Here is a 13,296-nt window from a genome sequence, read left to right on the forward strand (position 1 = left end):
AGGACTTATACATAAATGTGTTTCCACAACAATACTTATGTCCACCATTAGTTATGCAATCTAAACTCTCATTTCAATCACTGAAACATTCTTAGAGGACGTTATGTAGTTGTTATACAATTTCTCGTCAAAGCAATTTTCAAGATGATTGAAATATATTATGACATTCGTCACATGGCAAAGATAAACTTGGTTGAAGCGAAACGCTTACCAACACATATTTTGAGAAATATGCAAGCGAGTTAGACTTAGCTCGAAACAATAAATTGTTCCACATATCCAGAAATTACCCAACACAATATGTGCGCCCCAGTTCTTTTACAATCCTCACCGCATTTAATAGGACTTCATGGTGAGGATGCACTTTCAACACAATCAGGTTGTGTTGAGGTGAGTAAAATTTTGCTCACGACAGGTATTCGAAACAAAATCAAAAATGAAATCTAGGAATTTAACAACTTCCTTGAAACTTTCAATAACTGTTCCATACCTTTTTAAGATGTTATCCCTTGTCGAACTTGTAGGATCAGAATCTCGCACAGAAGAATATGCTTGCGAAATTATTAACAACACATCGCGAAGACATCGCAGGATGATTTCAGAACCGACATAACAGATGACATCAACTTAAACATGAGAAAAGTGTGATGATCTTGAGAAAATTAGGAATGTTGCGAATGTTACATTTGTAAGCTTCCGAAAATACCGCAAGCCAGATCCGAAATTAGGGGAAATGTTAGTTGTACATTAGCTGTCATCCACTACGTAAACACCTATATAAAGAGAAAGGCAAGAGAGAGAAAGGGGATAGATAATCAGAAAGAGAGACACACTTTAGGAGAGGATACATTCTGTAGAGAGAGAAAGTAGAATTGGTTGTATATTTATTATCTCCTTCTTCTTCCTCCTTCAAGAACCTAGAGCTCCAAATACTCATTAATGGAGTCTCCATGTAATCAAGATGTAATTACAAATAATCATAGTAAAACCTAACACCGTGGATGTAGATCAAATTGATCGAACCACTTAAACCTTGTGTCTTTTTACAATTTTAGCATTCTTATCATCATTTTTATGTTTAGATCTAAAAATTATTACAAGGGGTGTGTTTTAGGATTTCCTGCAACTACATTTTTGGCGCTAGAAACAGGGAGCGAGTAAAGGATTTATCCTTCTTGTAACTTGTTGGTTTAAGAAATTTCCATGAAGATTAGCTACTGTTCATATTTTTCTAGATATACAAAATTTAGGTTCAAAAATGGAAATTTTATGGAAGAAATCACACTTTCAGGGAGTAAACATCATCAACAATTCAAAGACATGAAAAGAGTGAGAGAGAAAATTAGTTGTTGTGGTGAAATTTAAGGAAAAAATGGAAGTTTCAGTGGAAGATTTTCATGTTCAGGAGAAAGCAAGAGGCATTTTGTGAAGAAACAAAGGAAAGACGAAGATAATGATAAGAGTCAAAAGTTGTGATTTCTGCCACAAACAGAAATTCGCACAGATGGTTCAAGGCTGAGCGAACAACAAATAGGTCACGGGTTCGAATTTGCAGAGACACATATTTTTCATTTTCTTCTCATTTGCATGGGAGAATAAAAGAATAAGGAAAAAAGTTATGCGTTAATGTCGTAGAGAGGTTCTTGCACAATTGGTCCAGAGAGCAGTATGTGCGTTCGTGGTTGCAAGTTCGAATTCGCCTGTGAACATAGTTTTCTTCTTTTTTACAGAGAGCGAAAAAATGAATAATTTCGCAATATTGTTTCATTATTTCTCAAACAAGAGGCAACATAATTGGTCATCTGCAAAGTTAATGAGTTCATGGTCGTGTGATCAAGTCCCAACACATACGTATTTTTTCGCACAAATATTTCTTTGATTATTTCGCACAGAAGGGAGTTGATGATAATTTCGCAGAGATATTTCACAAATAAGAAGCTTGCACAGTTGGTCAGGAGGCATGAATGCAAGCAGCAGGTCGCGGGATCAATTCTTACTTCTCGCATGTTTATTTTTGTTACGCGAAATTTATGCAGAGTGCCTCTCACACGGTTGGAATTTGATTACTTCGCAAGAACTTTGATTATTTCGCAAGAGAGGCTTAGCACAGTTGGTATGGTGCGAGAAAATCCAAGAAGCAGGTCAAGGGTTCAAGTCTCACTTCTCACACTTCTTTTTGCTGCGCGAAATTCATACATATCAAGGCATTTATTCACTTCTTTGACAGCGACTCACATGAAAGATAAGTACCACTTCCTTGAACATTTTACTTTATACTAAGAACGAATAAAAAGATTTTTGATTTGATTTACAAAAAGCGATTCAATCACACGATTACAAAGATGTCAAGATTATAAAGATTACTAAGATTTCAAGATTACAAAGACTTCAAAATTACAGAGATTTCGAGATTTCAAAATTACAGAAAACTGAGAAAATTCAATTTATATATTTCTCTAGAATATTTCTTTTGCAGAGAATAAAAAGATTTTTGATTTGATTTACAAAACGCGATAGAATCGCAGAATTACAAAGATTTCACAACTACAAAGATTTCAGAGTTACCATGTATTAGAATTTCTCTTGAATATTTATTTTGATTCAAATGATATGATATTATGAGAATGAAAGAATGAATGAAAGAGATGACAGAAATGAAAAGATGAATGAGAGAATAAAGAAACGCGAACATTTTGCAGAAACAAAGAGACGCGAAAATTTCGCAGAAACTCGAATAAAATTTCGCAGATAGGGGTGAACCTTTATGGCGTACACCCTAGTTCGCGAATAAAATTTCGCAAGAGGAAAATGTAAGACCTAAAGTACGTCACATAAGGGGGTACCTGTTGCATGGCTCAGGGAAAGGTTACACCGTCCCCAGAACCTGAGTCATGGAGATTTTGGGTCAATAAAGCCCATACGGGAGAGACATCTTGGATTCTCAGCTTAAGCATATGACTTAGGTTGGGCGACTAATATAATAAGGACTCTCCCAAGGAGTGCAGAATCTGATCAAGGCGCCGAGGTACACGGTTGAGTCAAGAGTGCCAGGGGCGTTTGAAGCGACATTGCCATTCTTGACAAGTCTTGGCTTATACTGCACTCGGCCCGAAGAAAACCCCACTTAGAGCGTAGTCTCGTAACCATAATCCATATAGGCAAAAGGGATAAGAGGCTAAGAAAACAACTGGTTGTTGTTAAGACTGGATGGGAGGATCTAACCTTGTATGGTAGAAGTTCGCCTCCTTGAAGGGGCAACCAGAAGGAGATAAGGGCGACACCCTCCATTAGGGAGCTGATAAGTGTCTTAAGACGCAAATGTCATGAGGCTTTTAACTCGCAAGGGTATTAAGGCTTGTCATATTTGTGCGACAATCCTGAAGAGGAAATAATACTAGAGAAAAAGATAAGACGAGATCAATGGGTCATTACATGAAAGTGTAAAGACGTCCTGCGCTTTCGTCGCAAGACGACAATGTCATGGGGCTTTATTTTCGCAAGAATATTTAGGCCTGTCATATTGTCGCAACAATCCTGAAGAGGCAATAATATAAAAGAAAAAGTTAAGGCAAGATCAATGGGTTTTTGCATGAAAGTGCAAAGACGTCCTGCGATTTTGTCGCAATGACAAGAGGTGGAAAAATAAGACCTTTAACTAGGAAGGCAAAATAAGACCACATAAGAAAATGAGTAAGCAATTAAGCTTGCGAGAATGGTTATATGTGAGCAAACAAGCTTGCGAATATGTACATGGAAATGAAACTGAGGCAGTGAAAATGCCGCAGACTTGATATTATGATCATACTGTTATGAGATACTAATAGTGCATGAAAGAGGAAAGAGGAAACACAAGTAAGAACTTGTGAAGAACAATAACTACACGAAGAAGATGCATACACTAAAGAAAAAGGCAGAAAAATGAAGAATGGAAGCAATTTAGAGCTACATCAATTTTAGACGACAAAATGAGCTAAGTAACATAAACATTGACTATACATTGCAATAGATAAGCATTCTCATCATACAATCATCACACTCGCATCATCAAAGCATCGCATAATCATTTCATGGCATAAGCATCGCATACACATTTCATAACATAATCATTACATAAGCATTAGATTCACATAAGTATTTTACAAAACTTTACGGAATAATTTCACAGAACTATTCAGAATTTCGCAGAACTATTCAGAATTTCGCAGAGTGTGTCCGAATTTTGCAGAATGTGATTATTCCAAACGATATGATTATTTCGCTCAATTATTTCGCACAATTATAAGCAACTTGAAGAGATTATACTATCGCATGAGCACAAAACATGAGACAGAGGCAAGATGAGAATGAAGCAACAATTCACACATTCAACATTTTCTCAAAGATTCTATCCTCATAGATAAAGAACAGAGGCAACTATGGATTACCAAGAAAACATTTTATGTTCTTTATCTTCTCGGCAAGAATCACCAAAAATGGAGTAATAATTTCGCATAAATAGAGGCAATACTTATTATTCTCATTCAAGGACAGATACTTCTTATATTTCGAGAATTGAATACTTCTTATACTTATCAAAGGATACTTCATACTTCTTATATATTTCGAGGATTGAGTACTTATTATACTTCTTCAAGGATACTTCATACTTCGCATACTTCAAAAGATGATACTTCTTATTTACTTCGCAACATTCCGGAACTTCACAAAAGAATAAAGGCAAGTACGTACTTTTCAAGTCCAATATTCTTTCGCTCGTTCCTCCAACAACTACAACAAAGTGGATTTTTCCTTAAAGATCGCTCTTCAAGCAATATTCAAGGGAAAAGAGGCAAGATGTAGGATCAGAATCTCGCACAGAAGAATATGCTTGCGAAATTATTAACAACACATCGCGAAGACATCGCAGGATGATTTCAGAAACGACATAACAGATGACATCAACTTAAACATGAGAAAAGTGTGATGATCTTGGTAAAATTAGGAATGTTGTGAATGTTACATTTGTAAGCTTGCGAAAATACCGCAAGCCAGATCCGAAATTAGGGGAAATGTTAGCTGTACATTAGCTGTCATCCACTATGTAAACACCTATATAAAGAGAAAGGCAAGAGAGAGAAAGGGGATAGATAATCAGAAAGAGAGATACACTTTAGGAGAGGATACATTCTGTAGAGAGAGAAAGTAGAATTGGTTATATATTTATTATCTCCTTCTTCTTCCTCCTTCAAGAACCTAAATCTCCAAATACTCATTAATGGAGTCTCCATGTAATCAAGATGTAATTACAAATAATCATAGTAAAACCTAACCCCGTGGATGTAGATCAAATTGATCGAACCACGTAAACCTTGTGTCTTTTTAAAATTTTAGCATTCTTATCATCATTTTTATGTTTAGATCTACAAATTATTACAAGGGGTGTGTTGTAGGATTTCCTGCAACTACAGAACTCTTGTATGGAAGATCCTTCTTAATAGTACTCGTTGCTTTATTGGTCTTCTTTGGTACCTATTTCTGAGCAGCCTTTGGAGAAACGTATTTCTTTTTCTCCCCAATATAATTATGGAACTTCTTAGGGGACTCAGTTTTTTTCCAGTTTGGAACATCAGATCTTGTCATCTTAACAGAATAAGATCTGGTTTTATCTCGTTTAAGAAATCTGCAATTCCTTTGCAAGTGACCTGGTTTTCCCCAATAAAAACAGTGTTTAGTAGAATGGAAAAAGTTATGTTTAGTGTTACCTGAATGTTTATGTGCTTGCTTTGGAACTTGACAGGATTTCCTCTTTTCGTTATCACAAGTTCATAGAGATACTTTATTTTTGTCAACCGTGGAAGGTTTTGGTTGAGAAGAATCTTTAGCTTTGAAAAATTTTACCTCTTTGCAAATACTAGGAGCATCTATTCCTTCATAGCCCAATCCTCGTGTATCACGATAAAATCTACATGCTCCCAATATCGAGGTTAATTTATCTAAGTTGTTATTTCTAGAAAAACTCTCTTTTAAGCTCGAGTTTTCTTCTTCCAAACTTTTGACCTTTTAAAGCGCAATGACTAGATCATTCTTGGATGATTCACATCGAACTTTGAGATCTTCTCGTTCTGAATCGAATAACAAGTTCATCTCAATGTTCTCCAAGTTATCTAGCTTTGATTGAAGAATAATTTCCCGATCACGACCTTCGGAAATTTCTTCTTTAAGCTTTCCTATTTCGTTGAGATAATCTCTTTCACCACTAGAATCAAGTTGGTCTTGCAAGCATTTATTCCGACTACGAAGTCTATCATACTTAACTTTCTCACTGGAAATGGTGCTTTTAGCTTCCGAGAGCTTCTGATGACATTCTTTAAGAAGATTATTAGCAATTGGATCATCATGGAACACTTCTTCGTCAGAATCAGAATCAGTATCCGAAAGAATTTTTCCAGAAGCTAATGCAACCTCGCCTATGAGCTATTGAGGATTATAATATTCAGGTCCATCATCAAGAGTAGGCAAATCTGCTGCATATGTCGATTGTCTACGGCTCCAGCTAGGACATACTGAATACAAGTGCTCGAAACCACGACAGTTATAGCATTGTACATCATCCTTAGGAGATGTTACACTTTTAGAAAAACTCTTTTTCCCGTCTCTCAAGAATTTTCTAAATTGTCGTCGAGTAACATCCTTAGTATCTGGCAAACCAGATTTATCCTTAGAGGATTCAGAATTGTTTGCATCTTTAAGAGAAATCACCTCTTTTCTTACGTGTTCATTATCAAAGATCTTTAACTTTCCAGCAAGAGTATTTCTGGAGAGTGTAGAAAGATCGTTTCCTTCTTTAATGGCATGTTTCTTAGACTCTGTTTATGGGTGAAAACTGTTTCTGCGGTTTTTGGTAAATTTGGGTGTGTGTGGATGAGAAACGAATCTAAACCCTAAACAAATGCACTGTACGGGAGTGCTTTCTGATTTGAGAGATAAATCTGTACAATTCTGGCCCAAACCAAGAAATGGCCGTTCCAGACTTGTTTCGGTCACAAAGTGAAGGAGATGGGGTTGATCGTAGGGAGGGAAGCGAAGAAGTTATTGGTTGTTTATGACTTGTATCAGAATATCGAGATGGCTTGTAATAATGTAAGCAATCATCTCTGGGTGTTTGAATACGTTGTATCAACACTTGATTTCTGTCTTGTCTCTGTGTTATTTGGAAATAGGTGATGGACCTATTTATACAAGTCATAAAGCACAAACCTCGTCTCTCATAGGAAGTGGAGTGATGAAGTAGTGGGGTCGTGTGTGAGTGATTTCACGATCACGTCTTGGCCCACTTCTCCCATCATCGCTAACCGTCCATATCTTCCTAACACGTTCTTGTAAGGGCGCGTTGCACGCTGCACGCTGTAAACCGCCAGACCAATACCCTAGTAAGTATCCCCCAGTTTGTGACATGCTTGATGTCTCGAATAAGTGGATCGTGGTACCCACAGGGAGTAGCATACGATGCTAGGTTAAATAACTGAGTTATTTAGGAAATCGATATTCATGAAATATCGTGTATACTCTATGCATATAATGCATAGAATATAATCAATGTGTATGAAGCATCGTTGTTTTAAGGCTTAACGGAGTAAGTCACGGATTAAGCGTCTTAAAACAGATGCATGCTTAGCTATCTTCGAATGATAGTTTGGAAGCTGCACAGGCAAGCCCTCCCTTGGCCGATCATATGATGTGGTAGAGTGACGGATGGTAATCACCACGACACCTTATTGGCCATTTAACTCCAAGCCTGGGCTTCTTAACCAAGATGGTAGATTTGGACGGACGAGATGATATATGACGCTCATCTGCGACCGTTGATAAAGTTTTAGGGTTTTGAAGAGGTGCGCAAGCATCAGTCTTCAGCTTGGTCGAAACCAAGCATGGGAGGCATTTTTGGCAGGACCGACCGGGCATGCGTGTAGACGGCTTTCCGGTGTACATATACGTACCTCACTGTCTCATGAAGGTGCGATCTATGCCACTCAATTTGACCGGTAAAGAGGAGTGGCTGAGATCAAATTTCGACAGGAATCCTATGCCTCAAAGGATTCTTAAAGGGGCGCGGCATGCCACCTTCAAGGCACATGAATCGAGGCATCCGGCCATGGCTTGTCTTGGACGGTCGGACATAGAGATAGACGGGCCCACAGTGATCACGTTGATACTCTCTGGACTTCCTTAGTCTATTCCTGCACCCTTCATCCAAGCTGGCGAAGATGGACGCTCGTGATCGATTAACGACACATGTAACATGCCGCAAACCCTAATTAGGGTTTTGGATCGGTCGTGCGCATGCAATTTCAACCAAACGGGTTGGAAAGCCATGCTCCTCCCTTGGGGAGGCCGATCATGCGGGGTCCACATTGGGATTACGGTGAATGTGTTTGTACCTGCCTCGTGGTCCTAGGTGTGATCTAAGCCATCCAACCATGCTTGCGAAGTTGGATGGTCGTGATCAATTTAAGACACTAGTGGACTTCCACGGTTTTTTAATGAATCACGCCAGCCATTTTTTGAGAAATCGTTTATTGCTCCATGGCTTGGTCGTGAAAGAGACGATCATGTAGGTGAAAAGTGGGCCCGTGTGCATACCAGCACTTCACTGATCAATCGCAGGATGATCCAAGCCGTCCAACCATGCTTGCGAAGTTGGACGGTCGCGACTTCTTTGAGACTGTTTTTTAACAGCTTTGCGCATACAAGCCACTCCATACTAGCTCGACCATCCTTCTTCAAGGCTGGCGTTTGGTGGATGTTTGGGGACATGGCATGTGTTCGACCGGACATGGACATGGCATGTCTTCGCTGGTGGTCATTGTGTTGATAGCCTGATCCTGCTGAGGATCGTCTAGGCTGGTTAAATCATCCGGCCAACCTGCGTGGCCGTGATCGTGTCTGAGACTGACATGGGAAGTCCAGATTTCCCTTAGGAAATATGCTCAATCGGGATAGTATAACACATCGAGAGAAATATGCTCAATCGGGATAGTATAACACACCGAGAGAAATATGCTCAATCGGGCTAGTATAACACACCGAGAGAAATATGCTCAATCGGGCTAGTATAACACACCGAGAGATGTATGCTCAATCGGGATAGTATAACACACCGAGAGATGTTGCCTGTACGGGTATTTCGTGCACGCCTCACTATCGACACTTGGAGATTCGTGTTGCTCTGCTAAGAGAAACACTCGGCCGTCATGCCGCACCAATAATGAGAGTTATGCGGGAACAACACAGGGAACACAAGGCTAATCATGCATTAATTAATAATGTTATAAATCCATAGAATATCGGGATTGTTGGTACATGCTCCATTCTGGGTGTATTTAATTCACGGAATACTGGGATTGTTGCCACATGCTCCATTCTAGGTGAATTAGTAAAGTGAAGAAGTATTCATCACTAGGATAGCTTTATCCTCTGCAGGATGTCAGCATATTAAGTTCGGCTTTTACAATTTTAGCCTTGAACAAAAATCCACCATCAACATTAAGTCTCCTGCCTAGCAAACAATGGTTACATCATTGTGGGGTAGGCATGAGATGGTGACAATATGCACGTAAGAAGACAAGAAAAAGGAAGTTTACCTGGAGGGACTCTGGACGGCCGTGTTGGCAATCATCCGTGTGAGTATGACAGGTGTGACCACGACCTTGGTGGGACCGGTTTCCTCCTTCGGGTATTTGAGCCAAGAAGGTAATAGAACTTGTATGCTCCTTTTCCCATAGAAAATCGTGCATGTAACCCTGGACGAATATGGACCCCACCATGTATATGCTTCGACCAAACGTCACCCTGTTGCACCTGTTTGATAGGCATGTGGGCCCGCCTACTTCGCTCAACCGTGGGACTCATCATGCGCCTGCTTGATCGAACGTGGGCTTGTTGTGCCTGCTTCGGTTAAACGTGGGTCCACTGCGTGCCTGCTTTGGTCGAACGTGGGACCCGATGTGAGCATGCTTGCTTCGAACATGGGCAGTTGTGCATGCTTCGATCAAACACGGGTCCACCGTGTACATGTTTCAAACGTCGGCCCTGTCATGTGCCTGTTTTGCCCGTACGGTTAATGTGCTTGCTCGAGTGTCATCCTTGCTACTTCGACCAAACACCGTCCCTGCTAGCTTCACCAAACACCTTCCTTGTTTCCTGCTTCACTCGAACGTGGGACCCACCGCGTGCTTGCTTTGCTCAAAAATGAACCTTGTGTGCTCAAATGTGAATGTGGATCCTGCAAAGAGCGTTGAAGCATCTTCTGGAGCGAGCAGGTCCCGGAGAGCGTTGAAGCAGCTTCTGGAGCGAGGGAGCGTTGAAGCAGCTTCTGGAGCGAGCAGGTCCCGGAGAGCGTTGAAGCAGCTTCTGGAGCGAGGGAGCGTTGAAGCGGCTTCTGCTGGAGAGAGTGTTGAAGCGGCCTCTTCTTCAGTTTGGTTTCCCCTTACGAATTACATGCTTCTTGATTTACCATGTCTCTTGTGTTGAAGAAGTTATTGACTGACGGCGAAGGAATTTCATGCTGAGCCTCAGTCCCCAAGCGTGGTCTACGTGGCTCCATCTTGTATGCCCTATGGGTCTTTTGTACGTAGTGGTCGTTGATATGGTGAATCTCTTGACATGGAGGATCTGTATGTACCTCTTAAGTCCCAGGTGAATCTCTTTTGGTAGCGCAACTACTTCTTCCACGGGAGACAAATTCTGAAAGCGTCTCGCATTGGTGTAGTTACCGTCGATCCAGATATGAAATATCTTGGACGTTGTTTCATCATTATGGCAGTCGTGCATGTGGTATTAGAGTTGAAGTTGGCGATTTTGGAGGCGCAGAATGTTGTATCTCGGTGGCTTTCCTCTTACTGCTTCAGCAAAACTGCTTACGGAAGGCTGAAGGTTGTATTGCATGTTGGAGAGATGTATGTTAAGTAACGAACATCATGAGGCTCTTAATTAATGGAAAACCTGGTTCTTTCTAGCAGGGCAGATGCTGTTGTAGATGAGCGTTCAACAGCTTCACGAAGTCAGAGGATGACCAAAAGCGCGGATTCTCCAACATAGCACGATAGACCTGCACCATCGTCTGATAGAGTGATTCGCCCGGATCTTTCTCGACATGACGCGCGGACATCGTTATCTTCTTGAGGCTGCTCCCTTGAGGTATCGGCTCTAGTGGAAGATTGTCATCATCGAGCATTGATACGTTGCACCGGCATTCTTTAAACCAAATTACATTACAGTATAATAAAAATTTCTGAGAGGAGTTCGAAAAGTTGTCTTACTTGCGTCATGCTCGTACATCCTTATCTGATTGTACCCGCTATATCCATCCATGAAAAAGAACATGTCGTGTCCGCTGATGGAGTCTACTAACATGCAGTGTTAGGTAGAGGAGAATCGTCTTTGGGGAAGCATTTGTTCAAGTCTCTGTAATCCACGCAGCACCAAATCTGTCCGTTTTTCTTTTCATCAGGACCACATTAGCCAACCAGTTCAGATGATGGATGAGCTTAATGAAGCCAGCAGCAAGCAACTTCTGAATTTTAGTCTTGATTTACTCTTCTGACTCGTGCCTGAATTGCCTTGGAGATTTCTTGATCAGCTTGGCTCCAGGTATGACATGTAGATGGTGGGTGACCAATTTTTCATCTGGACCGGGCATTTCTTCATACGTCCAAGCGAATATGTCATGGTATTTTTTGAGAAGTTGTACAAGCTTCGTGCGTACATCCGTACACAAGGTTGAGCTGGTGGAGATAGGCCTAGGAGATTCCTCATTCCCGATGTTAACGGTTTCGAGCTCATCAGTTGTGGAGTTGGTGCCGTCTTGCAGCTGTGGTGGAGCATCCAGCACCTCTTCATGTGGATCGTCATTGTTGTAGCATTCCGTTGGGCGGGGAGACTGGGTAACAGTCTCTCCTGCTCATTGCTAACAGCGGCGTCAATATACGGTTTTCCTTTTCTGGTCAAGGCTTTCCACAAAAGTTCGTTCCCTCTTAGCGTGAGCGTGGGTTGCGGCTTCACCGGATGAAGAAGAACGCCTTGTCAGCAAAGATGCATCGTGGGGATTAGTCCTCAATGACGCGAGTCGGTCCTCCTCATGAATTGACGCCCACGTGGGGAGTGGGATGCAATGAACTTTTTCTGATCCTTCCTGTGAAGCTTCTCTTGGTTCAAGCAATTCCACTCCACATATCGGTGCATAGGGAGACAACGATGCAAGGATACGAACGACTTCTTTATTCAGCATAGTCTTCAGGCACTGGTGATATGTCGAAGGGACAATCCTACTGTCATAAAGCCACGGTCTCCCAAATATTATATGGTAGTCTGTCTCTCTTTCTATGACTTCGAATTTCCCTCGAAGTTTGTCATTGTAGTAGGCTTCCGTACGATCTTGCCCGGGCGAACCTTGGTTGTCCTGAGAGTCTTGAGAGTAATCACATTCAAAGACGCTCATGTGTCGATAAGGGCCCTCTTGAACTCTGAATCCTTGATGCGTGTGGTAACATGTAGGCACGGTTGTGACCTTCCTCTGGTTGATTGCAGCAAACGTTTCCGCCCGCTGATTCTTCAAGAGGTGTAAAAGTTCGCATAAACTTTCCACTGAAGACGCTTCCTGATCCACCGGCCTCTGGTTCATAGTGAAGCTATTGACTTGAGGAGGATCTTTGTGAGCATCAGTCCCCAGCGTAGGAGTCTCCATGACAGTACCACTCATATCTGATGTCATCTTGATGAGGAGATCGAGTATGCTGTTTATCGCTTCTTTGATCAGGTCCATGTAGGCCCGCGCTGCTGAAGTACCTTCTCCGGGTGCGTTGAATGCATTCCTTGTTGGCTCCAGGGATGCCGCGTTTCTTGTGGCAATCGATCAGTTAATGTCTCAAAAAAAGTGAGTACCTCTTTCTGAGTTGTAGCCATGTCCGTTTGGGCCCTAGCGAGAACTCTTGTATCTCCATCAAATCCACCATGGTAATAGAGAGTTGTCCTCCTCTGGATCCTCCATCTCCTCGTCCCGATGGAGGAGTGGAAGTTGCTCTGTTGACGGCTAGAGGCGTTACACTTGAAGAGATGCCAGGGTTTGCGGCTGCTCTGGCTCTGGTGATAGGAGGTGTCACGCCCAATGGAATATCTCCTCCTGCTCCGCTGGTGCTGGTAGTAGAGGAAGTAATTCCACGAGATTCATTTATGGTATTGACTGGCTGCACGGTGACACCACTGATTAGGATATCAACACCGAGAGTGTTGTCAGCGCTAGTCCCGTCAGGATTGGTTGTT

The sequence above is a fragment of the Papaver somniferum genome, chromosome 5 (assembly GCF_003573695.1).
Source record: "Papaver somniferum cultivar HN1 chromosome 5, ASM357369v1, whole genome shotgun sequence".
Lineage (NCBI taxonomy): Eukaryota > Viridiplantae > Streptophyta > Magnoliopsida > Ranunculales > Papaveraceae > Papaver > Papaver somniferum.